This window comes from Silene latifolia, chromosome 11 (genome assembly GCF_048544455.1).
Source record: "Silene latifolia isolate original U9 population chromosome 11, ASM4854445v1, whole genome shotgun sequence".
NCBI classification, from domain to species: Eukaryota; Viridiplantae; Streptophyta; class Magnoliopsida; order Caryophyllales; family Caryophyllaceae; genus Silene; species Silene latifolia.
In genome coordinates, this window is record NC_133536.1 from 154545514 (window position 1) to 154560924 (window position 15411).

The 15411-nt window shown below is 40.7% G+C and overlaps 1 long non-coding RNA gene across 1 annotated transcript; it reads left to right on the top strand.

Annotated features, from left to right (window-relative positions):
• The first annotated feature begins 429 nt into the window (after window positions 1-429).
• Window positions 430-15061, top strand: LOC141615144 (uncharacterized). Its single transcript, XR_012529661.1, has 3 exons — window positions 430-622; window positions 735-807; window positions 14772-15061. It is a non-coding gene; the product is annotated as an uncharacterized LOC141615144 (long non-coding RNA).
• The last annotated feature ends 350 nt before the right edge of the window (window positions 15062-15411 follow it).

A 15411-nucleotide genomic window follows, 5' to 3' on the forward strand; every position in this document is an offset into this window, starting at 1 on the left:
CCTTGCAGGAAGTAAGCTTGGGGACGGTGATATAACCTGGCTCCGTCTGTATGCTATACCACCCCCTGCCACCTTGAACATTCAGTCGAAGGTGATGAAGCCGGCGGAATAGGTTCACCGTTGGTGTAACACCCGCGAATTTTCCATTTTGACATTTATAATTTAATTAACCATTCTATTGTCTTATTTATATTTTAAATTATTTACTTTCATTAATTTCATTATTAAACATGATTTTTATAAATATTATATTTTTAAAGCTTAAGTTATAAAAATAAATATTTTGGTCGGATAATAATGATAATAATAATAATATTTCTCGTCTTGAGTTGTAGTGGGCTTGAAACGTAATTTCTAGTGTATATCGACTCAATTTTGCATGTTGGGCCTAGTATGACTATTGGGCTCACATATTATTCCTTCCTCCTCATATAAATCATGAAGGAAACCCTAACCCGTCCTCCTTCCTCACAATTTCAGCACCACTTTCACCAAACACCACCATTGTTACACATTTTTTTTCCCTTACAAATCTTCAAAACATCATAACTTGCTCAATTCTTATCCGATTCAAGTGATTTTCGCGTCTATCTCTTCCTCTCATCGCCCTCCATCTTTCTAGGTAATAAAAGATCCGACTTTCCTCCTTATTTAGGGCTGTCGACCCATATTACACATGGTACCCTTTTTCTAATTTTGATTCTTAGTCTTATTTTGTGTTTTCTTATGTTTAGGAGAAAGTTTAGTTGACCCGGAAGTGGATTCTTGAAAGGTAGACGAGTCTTTTGTGGATTTAAGTGCAAAAAGGTAACGGTGATGGGTTACTCGACATTATGTCAAATTTGTGTGTTTATATGTTGTAGTTTGTTCATATGTATGTTAAAGTTTGAATCTTTTATTGTTTCACATGTTTGTTGTTGAATGAGTTTGTATGAGAAACCATCTCATGGTTAGTTGAAGGAATTTCCAATCCTTTGGGTTACATGAATGTTTATATGGATGAATTAGTAAAGAAACCGTCTTATTCATGCTTAATAATTGTGTTTAATTATGTCTCAAATTTGTTGGTTTGGAATTGTTCGAATTTGAATCGAACCTTGTGTTTTAATCCCTCTTTTATGCTTTGATTTCACCCTTAATACTTGTATAAAGTTACTTGGGTAATATATGGTGGAATTAGGATTGTATTGGCATGATAAAAAAATGATTTGGGGATGAAGGTGAATTGGTTGTGTCGCGCAAATCAGCATCTCGGCGCAGGCTGCGCACTCAGCCTGGACCAGTTTTCGTAAAATGGCCATAACTTCTTCGTTACTTGCTTGTTTGAGGCTTATGACCTACCGTTAGAACCGTAAGAGGATAAGCTATCACCTCCAACTGGTTTCACCTCATTATCATGTATAGAACTAAAGTTATGACCGTTTGAAGTTGACCCTTGTTGTAGTCGAGTACTAAACTTGTTGTTATAGATTGGGTTTTGAGTTTCTTGTTGGGTATGCATCTTAACTTTGGTTCTAATGCTTGTGTATGATGTGTTGAGACTCTTTTATCATGGGAGTACTTGATGTTTCTTATACCTTTATACTTATGCATGCTTCACATGAATTGTTTACGTTATGTTTGTGCAATCTTTTCCACTCGTATTTGTGACCCAAGTGTGACGACTTATATTGTGTGACGACTTGACTTTCCCTATTTACCCTTTTCGGACCTTTGGTCACGAGTGTGAGCCATGTTTCCGGATTGGGTTATCTTTCCTTCTTTGGACCTTTGGTACGAGTGCGTGCCATGTTTCCGAATTAGGATATCCTTCTGCCTTTCTTCGGACCTTTGGATACGAGTGCGTGCCATGTTTCCGATTAGAGGTTACTCGACCTTTGGATACGAGTGCTGTAGATACCCGTATCCGTCGATATTGGAATTTATAGAGAACCCGACAAACACCCGATGATGATAGGACACATGTATTCTTTAGTTGTCACTGTCATTTTTTGGAGCTCGTTTACGAGGTGGAATGGGCGTCGTCGATGAAGTATTTTATTAATTTAAATGATATTTAAATTAATGTTTTTTTAAGTGAATTCATTTTATTATTTTAAATGATATTTAAATTAATGTTTTTTTAAGTGAGTTCATTTTGTTAATTTAAATGATATTTAAATTATGGTTTTTTAGGTAAATTCAATTTATTTTATTTTATTTTGAATTTATTTTCCCAAGTTTATTTTATTGAAAATAAAATAATAATTGATTTGAAAAATCATTTTATGAGTATATTTGATTTGAAAAGTCATTTATTTTAATGGGTTAATTGATTTGAAAAATCGATTTGAAAATCGAAGAAAACTCGTTTTTAAGCACTTGTTTTTGAGCTCGATTTTAGCTCGGTTTTTGAGCCCGTTTCCTTTACGAATTGGCACGAATCTCGAGTACACTAGCCCACCTAAGTCTCTACCCATCCACCCTTGTTCGAACCCCCCAACCATGGCCCAAATTCCATCCCCAAACAACCCCAACCAGCCCGCGCATAAACCGAGCAGCCCCTGTTTTGGCAGCTCATTCCCGAGCCCAAACCCGCTCCAAACACTACCAAGACCCGTACCCATTAACCCTAACCCATACCCTAGTATCCTACCCATATTATCCTAGCTTAATCACCAAGAAAACCCCTCTCAAACCCTCCCAAAAGCTGCTGGACAGCAGCCATACGGGATGAAGCCCGATTGCCCCTTCCTCCCTTTTACCCTACTTTAACTCCTTATAAATACCACCCCTTCACCATACATTCATTCCTCTGAGTTCTCCATACATCCAAGTATCACATACAAGCTTTAAACCTCAGAAACAAACCCTAAACATCCTTCAAAAACCCTAAACAAAACCGACACACAAACTGAACTGTTTGTGTGTCTCCTTCGAAAACCCTTTCGTTCCTCCATCAAACCTTCATAAAAACTCGAGTTTCTTGTTCCTAATTAACCACATAACATCCATCTACACATTAGACAAAGATTTACGAGCCAAATTGCCCTTGAGAGTACACGAAATCCCTCGAAAAACAGAGTGAAATAACACTCTGTTTTCGCGGTTTATTCTTGTCTGTCCAGTTCTGTTTGTGCTCGTTTTTCGTGCCCAATAACCCAAAACGAGCAGGGGTTGCTTTAAGATCCCTGTTCTCCTCTCTTTCTAGTTTCCAAAACATCTTTTAAATCGAATTTTCGTCGTGAAACGAGGGAGATATCATCGTTTGAAAATCGCTGTCCAGAAAGTTTCCAAAACGCGTGTTTGCTTTATTCTTCGTCGACGACGGCCTCTCGAGATAAAATCTACCATCGATTACGACCCAAGACGGTGTCAACGATACATGTAGGTTGAGGGTGCATCAAATCCTCTTCTTTTCCCTTTTATTTCGTTTGTTTTATGCTTTTTTTTATTGTTTTGTTTTTGTTTGTTTTTTCGTTTGTTTATCGATTGTTTTAAATTAACTATGAAACTAGTTAGTCCGAGTATGAGTTAAAGTACCACCATGAACACCCGCGTTGACTTGAGATGGGAAAAGAAACCGCTACATCTGTCGGTCGTACACCCCCGTCTCATTTACATATCCTCGTGTTCAAGGTAGGGCATAAATAAAACAAGTTTCTAACTTTGCTCTTCGCTTTCGACCCCCTTATTGTTTCGGCCAAATCGACATACCCTAGGACCCGTTGTATGTTAGTTTAACCTCTGATTGTTAATCTATGACGTATTTAGATGACATTAAATTAATTTAATAACCTAATTAGACACATTAGGGTGCATCGACATAGCTTTAAAAATAAACTAACAATTCTGTAAATAATTGAACGCATCTTTCTTATCACTTGATTTCTCGCTAGCATAGGAGTGCGTGATTAGCACATTCCTATTAACACTCGACGAGTAAGCGTTAATCTTATGATATATGACCTAATTGGACCTTTAGGCCGTGTAGAATAACACACTTTGCGCGACAATCAATCAACTTTGTTTCTAACTCGTTTTCTAACTTGTTTCCTATCCCTTTTCGCAAACATTCGATCTAACTAATGAACCTAACTTAGGAACTAGGTTGGCCTTGTCTTGGCCGTGAGGGTGGCCGTTGGTTTGGGCCGTGAGGTGGCCGTTTTCTTTACCTTTTTCGTTTTGTTTTTATACCGTTTGTTTTCTCGTTGTTTCATTGTTTGTAATTTATCGTTTGTTTATCGAGTTGTAATTTTCGAGTTTGTTTTACTTCTTTTGAGTCAAAACCTCTTCAAAAAACCTTGGTCTTGTTTGGTTGGACGGTTGTTCCCCAATGCTTGTAGGAGCGTAGTAAACCGCATGTTGTCTAAAGCAACATGGCCCGGTTTATGCTAATGCATGCTTTGGTGCGTAGCCCTATGTCTAATTCGATGAGATTAAGCGCGAGCACGCAGTACGAGGAGTGACCCAAGGCCGTGGGTCATGTGAGCCGTGGGCCACCCCTCATGTGCACGGTTTTCTAGGCCAAACGGCCGTGTGTGTCGTCGTGTGTTGTTTTGTATGTAGCATTTGTATTTAGATCGAGTTGTATCTTTAATTTGTTGTTGTGTCGGCATGAAATGCCTGGTTTGTAATAGGTAGATCCCAACGGCTCCCCCATTCCCTCTTAAGCCTTGTTTGCTTTGTTTTGTATGTTGTTAGATCAATCAACCCACATGCTAAATTACAACTTTGACAAAGTTAGTTTAGTTGCATCTAAAACGACATAGAAATTGTTGTCACATGATAGGGTTAAAACAACGTTTGCATATCATACATCGTAGTAGCTATGACCTTGTTTGAAATCCGACACTTGACTTAGTAGAGGCCGTTATCGACGGGCGGGGTTGGGTGTCCTTATGGGCTTCCCAACACGTACCCTCACCCCTTACTCAAGATCTATGGTTTGTGGATCCGTCTAAATACCATTGGATTACGAGAGTCATTCAAATCGAGTGATATAGGGTACAAGTCTTTATCTTTAATCACTCGTAGTCGATTGGCTTTATGCTTTTCGATGAAAGGTGTAAAGTTGACTTGAACGGTTCCAAGTTCCCAAAAACTTGGTGGCGACTCTAATATGTCTTAATTCGATTCGAAAGAACCTCGAGTCGATTATGCCTAGTGTGGATCCCGCGGACGCAGCCTTCCCGAGGGCCTTGTCCACGATTTGGCGACTCACTGGGAAAAGAGGACTAGTTACACTATGTTTCTAGGGTCTTTTCCTCCGAGGTGAAACTTGAAAAGAAAGTGTTGGAAAGTAAAACATTACTCATAGTGCTACGATTCATGCATAAACCCTTAAGGACTTTCCCGGGCCGTCCCAGCGTTTCTTCGTGATGCGTGGGGGGCGACGTCCCACTATGCCAGGAAGCTGCACATTGCTCGCTTCCACTCCGCCTCGCGTGGTTCTTGAGGGTGGGGACGATCTTCTAGGTACTTTACCTTAAGACACTTTGCTCTATAAGACCGCAAAAGGATGGAGGGCATAGACCTTCTTATAGAAGACTTGCCGAGACTTAGAGATGTCTAGGAGCATACATCCTTATAACATGAGAATGACAATGTGCAATGTGTTTTCCCGAGTCCTTTTTTTCGAAAATTCCAAGTCCTTTCCAAAACCGAACTTTTGAACAACTTACTTTCAAACCTAGCATGATTTTCAAAACGCGGAATGCTGCCCAAATAGGACTAGAATTTCGGCCCAAAACAAGCTTTTATAGCCGGCATGCTGCCCATTTCAAATCTCATTTTTTCGAATCGATCATTCGTTTTTCAAAATCAATCCAAAATGTTTCTCGAACCTCAACCAAGCATGAAATGCGTCGAGTCGTGTCCGGGTCATGGCCGTGTTAGGCCAGGTTTGTTTCAAGAGTCTAGAACACGACCTTGTTGGGTCACCCAAGCTCACCTCTTGGGCTTTGAGTCATGTTGGTCGACCTTTTGGTCTAGGATAGTCCACAAAAAACGTCCAAGCTAGGCCCTTATGGACGTTTCACACGAACCCATGGGCTATGTTAGCCCAATCACGGGTTTAGTCACACCAAGTCCAGTTTAGAATCGAGTTATGACAGTTTGAGTCATGTCGTTTTGTCGAGTCTAAAATGAACCGATGTCTAAATCAAACCGTGAGTCGAACCTTTGGTTAATCAATCTCAAGTCGAGTCTTTGTTTGAGTCGAGTTGGAGTCGTGTCCTTAAGTGTGCAGGGGCTCTTACTTTAAATATTGACTCAGTGCGGGGTTTTCTTGTAGAAAGGCCGCCAAAAACCCGACGTCAAGCAATGGAAGATGCTATCAACAAGCTCACGGAGGCCGTGAACCTCATGATGACCCGAATGGATGTGATCGAGTCTAAGCTGGTTGAAGATTCCTCTTCATCTACCCCACCTCTGACTGATTTGGAGAAACGGTTCAAGTTCATCGAGGACCGTTTGAAGCTCTCCCAAGGGAAGAACATTCACTATGAGAATGCTAGGGCCTATGCCCCAGTTCAGGACAAGTTGCCCACGAACATGGTACTCACTGACATCCCAAAGTTCAAGGGCACTGAAGATCCGGTCCACCATGTTAAGGCCTATAAAGGGTACTTGGCACTGAAGGGAGTACCTGCTGATATGCTCTCTGAAATTTTCGCCCAATCTCTGGGAGAACACCCAAAGGCTTGGTTCTACAATCTTGACCTTAAGAACTTCCCCACTTTCGAAGATATTACGGTGGAGTTCTGTAAGCACTATGCTGACAATGTTGAGATTCAAACCAACATAAGGACTTTGGAGGTGATGACACAGAAAGACAAAGAAGGCTTTACTGAATTCCTTGCAAGATGGCGCGCTGAAAGCGTGAAATTAGCCAAGAAGCCTGATGAAGTTGAAATGGTAGATAAGTTCGTAAAGAATCTACGACACTTTACCGTAATGCTCAAAATACCAGAATTTTGGCTCTTTCAAAGAACTGATAAGAATCGGGATAAAGGTAGAAGATGATGTCATAAGGGCAGAGGCTGAAAAGCCGAAAGGGTACCAAGGGGCCTCATCGTCTAAGGGCAAGGCCCCAGCAACGACTCATATTGATGAAGCCATCAATCTCTTAGAAGGGCAATCGAAGAAGTCGCAGCGCCAAACACCTAGGGCATTCACCGATATCGGATGCACTTATACATACGCTCTCCAAAGGCTCATAGCCCAAGAAAAGCTGAAGCCTATTGGTCCAACTCCGGACCCTCCCGCTGAGCAACAAGGTAAATGGTATAAACCAAATGCCTATTGCGCCTTTCATCAAGGGAAGGGCCATGATACTGAAAGGTGCTATCGACTGAAGCACGAAATTCAAGACATGATTGAGAACGGAACGCTCCCAATCCCAGCCATAAAGCCCAATAATATCACCAATCCATTTGGCGATCACGCCAACTTTGTTTCTGTCGAAGACAATGTCGATTATTCCCATCATATCCGCCCATGTCACTTGAAAGGGGTGTTTATCGGGAAGATATTTGTGGATTGCTTTGAATTCTTGCCAAACCCGAAGAATGAAATTCAAGTCGGGAGTCTTGCTCTAGAATGTACTCCTCTCATTAACGAAGTTAATAAAGGACAATTCGATTCACCAACTTTCATCACTGGCGTAGATCCTCAGAGGACTACCTCGGGATGGAGGCAAACCATCACAGGGATCAAGGACAAGAGCCGAGCATCTAAGTTGACAGCTGAACAAGAGAAAGCTCAAGACCAAATTTGAAAATTATGAGTCGGGATCTATTTTCTTATTTTAGTCGAGTCGAGTCTAGGACTTTCTTTTCCTGAAGTTGAGTCGTTTGTTCCGCGATGACCTAGGGTGTGTCCTAGGAATCGTTCTTTCGAGTCTGTTAAGCATTTGTCTTTCCAATAAAAAGTTCCAGTTTCGTTTCCAAATTTGTCTTGTTTCCAATCCTCAATCATTTTGAAAACATGATAAAATTCACAACACACTCAAAGGCATCCCTGGGGTAGAAATATGTCCTGTTTCAAAATGTAAGGTATAATAGGATCCCATGTTTGATTCCTTTACCTATTCCATGTCTGATGGTAGAAAACCTCCATCTGAACCAATGTTTGTGACAAGCTTTTAGATGATTCTATGACAAACCCGGACTAGCTCCTTGTTTCCCCTATCGATGATGGAAGGCAAGCCTTTTCCCCAACAAAATCATCCCATCTCGAAGAGAGAAGATATCAACCCGTTCTAACAAGGAATTGTTAGCTCTTACCCAAATTAGTTGGCGAAGCCCAGTTTTCAAGGTGTATCCATTTATGACTAAGAGAATGAATAGTCATTTTCAAAGAGAGAAAGAGAATGAAAAAAATGAGAAAAAGAGAAAAATTGGAAAAATGAAAAAAATTGAAAAAAGAAAAGTGATGAAAGAAAATGAAAAAGAAAAAGAAAAAAAGGAAAAAAGATGTTGAAGTTATCGCGGAATGCTTTTTGGTTGAATGTCGAAGTTACGGAAGCCAGAAGTCAAGTCAAGTACCCATAGTTGAGGTTCAATGGGCGAAGCCCAAAAGCGTAAGTAGTGACCTCTTTACCCTCTAAGTCCTTCCTGAGACAGTTACAAGGGGATAGTCAGGAATTTTGAGAATCATTCCGCTTGTGTTGTTACATCCAGCCTTTAGGGTCCAGATATGGAGATTTGAACCCACATCATTTTTCAACCCATTTGCACTCGTGGTTCATCAAACCCGAGACACCCATTCCAACCACATCAGCAGCCATAGCCCTTGGCCTTAGCACCACAAAACAAACCTTCAGAATGATGGTTAACCATTCCAACTTGTTATTACCAAGCTCCACATCCCAAAAGATCCAAGCCTTTTACACCTAACCCCAAACACGGGATTTAACGGTACTTTACAGGCTAGAATGGGATACGACATGATACCTTAGGTGAAACCTTCGAGTGTGTACACACAATCAAAATGCCATGTTTATGCACCTTGATCGAACTACGTCGGATTTGATTTCGCTCCACGCGAATACGTAGGCAGTCCTTCAGAATAAGGGATTCAATCCACTCATCAACCAAGTTGTCATCTTGTCGGTTTCATACGGGTCTTAACCAAGTCCAAATGAAGCCACCTTTGTTTTAGTCGGTCTTAGCACTCGATGTAGGCTAGGATAAGGATATAGGTTCAGATGATTAGTGTCAAGTCTCGGAATGAGCTTTATCTAATGGTGTAGGCAAAGATGCTGAGTCGGACAGATGTGGGTTTGTGTTGGGAAAAGAAATATGAAAAACCCGCTGAAAAGAATGAAGGCGTGGAAGAAAAATAGTAAAAGCCCGCTGAAAAGAAAGAAGGCGGTGGCAAGAAATGATGAAAACTCGCTGAAAAGAAAGGAGGCGAGGAGAAGAGTGACAGAATGTTCCCAACAAGAGTGATGTGTGATGTCTAACTGTTCTCATAAAATCAGTCTGTGTTTAGTGTCTAGGCGAAGCCAACGTTGTTGCTCTTTGAGTTTAATCCACCTTGTCAATGCCAAGTGATATTGATTCCCATGTGCCCTCGGGAGCACGCCCATGTCATACGATATCTCCGTCCCAAGTTCGACGACCTTGTGATTCCCATTTGCCATCTTTTGGCGCCAGAATGGCCAATTTACATTTCTACCCCCAGCGAGTCAATATTTGAACTAAAACCCATACACAATTACGGTTTTATTTTCTTTTTTTGTTTTGCGGTAGCGGGCTACGCCCACGTTGTTCGCGAGTCATATAGAATGTCTGAGTCGCATTTCATGCTCACCCATCAAGGTTCGATTTCAAAATTTCAAAATTTCAAAAACTTTTTGGGTCGACGACCCAGCATCCAAGTGATTCATTTCAAATTCAAAATTTGGGTCGATGACCCAGTCTTTCAAATTCAATTTTCGGGTCGATGACCCAATCATTCAAAATTTTCAAATTCAATTTTCGGGTCGATGGCCCAATTATTCAAAATTATCAAATTCAACTTTCGGGTCGATGACCCAGTACTTCAAAATGATCCAATTTCAAGATCGATGATCCAAATGCGCTTATGTGATGATTATTGCTAGTACGTTTTTGTGTTTCAAATGTAGCAGGATATGCTTCAACTGGGGGCTCTAAAGTCTTCGACTTTAGAGCCATCGCAAATCGGGGCTCTGAAGCGTTGGCTTCAGAGACCACTATCAAGATGTAATGGATGACATCCACCAAGAATTCAATTCAATACAAGAGTATGAAATGGAAGAATTCCGTAGCTGAAAGCAAATGATGAAAGCAACGGCAACCTCCTCGGAAAGTCCCGTCCCATTTTAGACAAGCGCCAGCAGATGATAAATTTTGGGCAAATGTCAGAAGATGATGAATTTTGGACATACGCCAGCAGATGATAAACTTTGGGCATGTGTCAGCAGGGCCGAACTACGACGCGGGTTTGATTCCGTCAGAAACGGATACGTAGGCGCCTAAGGATAAGGCTCAACCCACCATTTATGCAATTTATGGGTCGATGACCAACGACGATAATTTGACGCAACAGAAGCAAGAGTCAATCTCCAACGAAGTTTCAGGTATGGTCTCTTCTTATGGTCAAGCGAGCTTATGTACGCAAGTCTAATGGACTATAAACGACCAAGAATCCTCGGTCGAAAGGGACTTGGGGTATACTTTGACTTTCGCCTTGTCCAAGCCTCAGTCAAAGTGGGGGCTCTGTAGATACCCGTATCCGTCGATATTGGAATTTATAGAGAACCCGACAAACACCCGATGATGATAGGACACATGTATTCTTTAGTTGTCACTGTCATTTTTTGGAGCTCGTTTACGAGGTGGAATGGGCGTCGTCGATGAAGTATTTTATTAATTTAAATGATATTTAAATTAATGTTTTTTTAAGTGAATTCATTTTATTATTTTAAATGATATTTAAATTAATGTTTTTTTAAGTGAGTTCATTTTGTTAATTTAAATGATATTTAAATTATGGTTTTTTAGGTAAATTCAATTTATTTTATTTTATTTTGAATTTATTTTCCCAAGTTTATTTTATTGAAAATAAAATAATAATTGATTTGAAAAATCATTTTATGAGTATATTTGATTTGAAAAGTCATTTATTTTAATGGGTTAATTGATTTGAAAAATCGATTTGAAAATCGAAGAAAACTCGTTTTTAAGCACTTGTTTTTGAGCTCGATTTTAGCTCGGTTTTTGAGCCCGTTTCCTTTACGAATTGGCACGAATCTCGAGTACACTAGCCCACCTAAGTCTCTACCCATCCACCCTTGTTCGAACCCCCCAACCATGGCCCAAATTCCATCCCCAAACAACCCCAACCAGCCCGCGCATAAACCGAGCAGCCCCTGTTTTGGCAGCTCATTCCCGAGCCCAAACCCGCTCCAAACACTACCAAGACCCGTACCCATTAACCCTAACCCATACCCTAGTATCCTACCCATATTATCCTAGCTTAATCACCAAGAAAACCCCTCTCAAACCCTCCCAAAAGCTGCTGGACAGCAGCCATACGGGATGAAGCCCGATTGCCCCTTCCTCCCTTTTACCCTACTTTAACTCCTTATAAATACCACCCCTTCACCATACATTCATTCCTCTGAGTTCTCCATACATCCAAGTATCACATACAAGCTTTAAACCTCAGAAACAAACCCTAAACATCCTTCAAAAACCCTAAACAAAACCGACACACAAACTGAACTGTTTGTGTGTCTCCTTCGAAAACCCTTTCGTTCCTCCATCAAACCTTCATAAAAACTCGAGTTTCTTGTTCCTAATTAACCACATAACATCCATCTACACATTAGACAAAGATTTACGAGCCAAATTTCCCTTGAGAGTACACGAAATCCCTCGAAAAACAGAGTGAAATAACACTCTGTTTTCGCGGTTTATTCTTGTCTGTCCAGTTCTGTTTGTGCTCGTTTTTCGTGCCCAATAACCCAAAAAGAGCAGGGGTTGCTTTAAGATCCCTGTTCTCCTCTCTTTCTAGTTTCCAAAACATCTTTTAAATCGAATTTTCGTCGTGAAACGAGGGAGATATCATCGTTTGAAAATCGCTGTCCAGAAAGTTTCCAAAACGCGTGTTTGCTTTATTCTTCGTCGACGACGGCCTCTCGAGATAAAATCTACCATCGATTACGACCCAAGACGGTGTCAACGATACATGTAGGTTGAGGGTGCATCAAATCCTCTTCTTTTCCCTTTTATTTCGTTTGTTTTATGCTTTTTTTTATTGTTTTGTTTTTGTTTGTTTTTTCGTTTGTTTATCGATTGTTTTAAATTAACTATGAAACTAGTTAGTCCGAGTATGAGTTAAAGTACCACCATGAACACCCGCGTTGACTTGAGATGGGAAAAGAAACCGCTACATCTGTCGGTCGTACACCCCCGTCTCATTTACATATCCTCGTGTTCAAGGTAGGGCATAAATAAAACAAGTTTCTAACTTCGCTCTTCGCTTTCGACCCCCTTATTGTTTCGGCCAAATCGACATACCCTAGGACCCGTTGTATGTTAGTTTAACCTCTGATTGTTAACCTATGACGTATTTAGATGACATTAAATTAATTTAATAACCTAATTAGACACATTAGGGTGCATCGACATAGCTTTAAAAATCAACTAACAATTCTGTAAATAATTGAACGCATCTTTCTTATCACTTGATTTCTCGCTAGCATAGGAGTGCGTGATTAGCACCTTCCTATTAACACTCGACGAGTAAGCGTTAATCTTATGATATCTGACCTAATTGGACCTTTAGGCCGTGTAGAATAACACACTTTGCGCGACAATCAATCAACTTTGTTTCTAACTCGTTTTCTAACTTGTTTCCTATCCCTTTTCGCAAACATTCGATCTAACTAATGAACCTAACTTAGGAACTAGGTTGGCCTTGTCTTGGCCGTGAGGGTGGCCGTTGGTTTGGGCCGTGAGGTGGCCGTTTTCTTTACCTTTTTCGTTTTGTTTTTATACCGTTTGTTTTCTCGTTGTTTCATTGTTTGTAATTTATCGTTTGTTTATCGAGTTGTAATTTTCGAGTTTGTTTTACTTCTTTTGAGTCAAAACCTCTTCAAAAAACCTTGGTCTTGTTTGGTTGGACGGTTGTTCCCTAATGCTTGTAGGAGCGTAGTAAACCGCATGTTGTCTAAAGCAACATGGCCCGGTTTATGCTAATGCATGCTTTGGTGCGTAGCCCTATGTCTAATTCGATGAGATTAAGCGCGAGCACGCAGTACGAGGAGTGACCCAAGGCCGTGGGTCATGTGAGCCGTGGGCCACCCCTCATGTGCACGGTTTTCTAGGCCAAACGGCCGTGTGTGTCGTCGTGTGTTGTTTTGTATGTAGCATTTGTATTTAGATCGAGTTGTATCTTTAATTTGTTGTTGTGTCGGCATGAAATACCTGGTTTGTAATAGGTAGATCCCAACGGCTCCCCCATTCCCTCTTAAGCCTTGTTTGCTTTGTTTTGTATGTTGTTAGATCAATCAACCCACATGCTAAATTACAACTTTGACAAAGTTAGTTTAGTTGCATCTAAAACGACATAGAAATTGTTGTCACATGATAGGGTTAAAACAACGTTTGCATATCATACATCGTAGTAGCTATGACCTTGTTTGAAATCCGACACTTGACTTAGTAGGGGCCGTTATCGACGGGCGGGGTTGGGTGTCCTTATGGGCTTCCCAACACGTACCCTCACCCCTTACTCAAGATCTATGGTTTGTGGATCCGTTTAAATACCATTGGATTACGAGAGTCATTCAAATCGAGTGATATAGGGTACAAGTCTTTATCTTTAATCACTCGTAGTCGATTGGCTTTATGCTTTTCGATGAAAGGTGTAAAGTTGACTTGAACGGTTCCAAGTTCCCAAAAAAGTTGGTGGCGACTCTAATATGTCTTAATTCGATTCGAAAGAACCTCGAGTCGATTATGCCTAGTGTGGATCCCGCGGACGCAGTTCCCGAGGGCCTTGTCCACAAGTGCGTGCCATGTTTCGAGTCTTGGATACGATTTGGTATCGTTTGTCGAATCGGGTGTCGCCCATCCCGAGAGTCTGAATCCAGGTTTAGACTAGGACCGTATTATGATCGTCGTCCTACCAAGAGGTTGGAGTCTAGGGGTCTGTCTTGTTTGAGTCAAAGCCTTTGTAAATGTCTTGCTGATTACGGTCATTGGCGTGTTCTTATATACGAGAGTGCACGTCTTCTATGATTGTTTGTGAGAGTCTTGGTCCTATCGGATACTAGTGGTGAGATGCAAGCCCCTAGTTGCGATATGATCGCCGGGATTGATGTTTCCATCCGTTCTTATGGTGAGATGCAAGCCATAAGCATGAATGTGACATTAGTAGCCACGTCCCGTGCTATGGTTGTTAAGAGGTTTTCAAGTAATGGCTATTGGTTTCCATCCATGTATTTTTCTATTCAATTGATCCGTTGTTTACCTTCTTCATATGATTCGATGTCTAATCTCATATCCATGTTTTGGGTTACCTTGAATGCATGTTTCATATAATGTACCATGCCTATCTCATTAAGAATGCAATGTGCCTATCTCATTATGATTATCGTTTATATTCCCTTGTTCATATTATTCAAGTATGATGCATGATCAATATGTTTAATTAAGTTCTTGCTTATGTGCATTTTGACATATTGTGGCTGGGAGAACCCCGAGTTACTCCCCACTTTGACCGTGGCGCGTTCATGTTTACATGAATGACAGGTTTGTGATGCAGATTATGGGGAAGACGTGTGAGCTAGCGAGAACGTTGAACCTTGGACCTTAGTTATAGTTTGCCTAGACTCACCTATAGTTAGACTTGTGTTTATTCGTGGGATATCTTTTCCCCAACGCACTTCGTTTTTAATTGTAAAACTTATTCATCTTACTTTTCATTTTCGTTTGATCACTTATGGCGGATTTCACACTTTAAACTTTAAAGGTTTTAAAAATCCCTTATTTTTCCGCTTAGATTTAATAGTTCTTTTGATGCCTCATCGAGGGGTGTCACAGTTGGTATCAGAGCATATGTTGCTCCCGACGCACACACGTGTACCCCAAATTTAAATGTGAACTTGTCCTTGAATAATGAATGAGAGATGGGTAGACTTAAGGACCTAAGGTGGTAGTCTGTAGTGTGTTTGCTCTTTGTTAGGTTCTAACATGTTTGTTGATTGTCCTTTAATAATTTGTGTGCCCTTGGATCAATAACCGTAAACTTACCAATGTGGTGATCAAGATTTGGTGCATATTGCTGAGGATTGAAGATTTGTTCAACATTTGAAGAATGCTTCTACTTCCTCAAAGATGTTTCTCATTTCTTTGTGTATCTTGCCTTATTCTTTATCTCTTGGTGCTTATC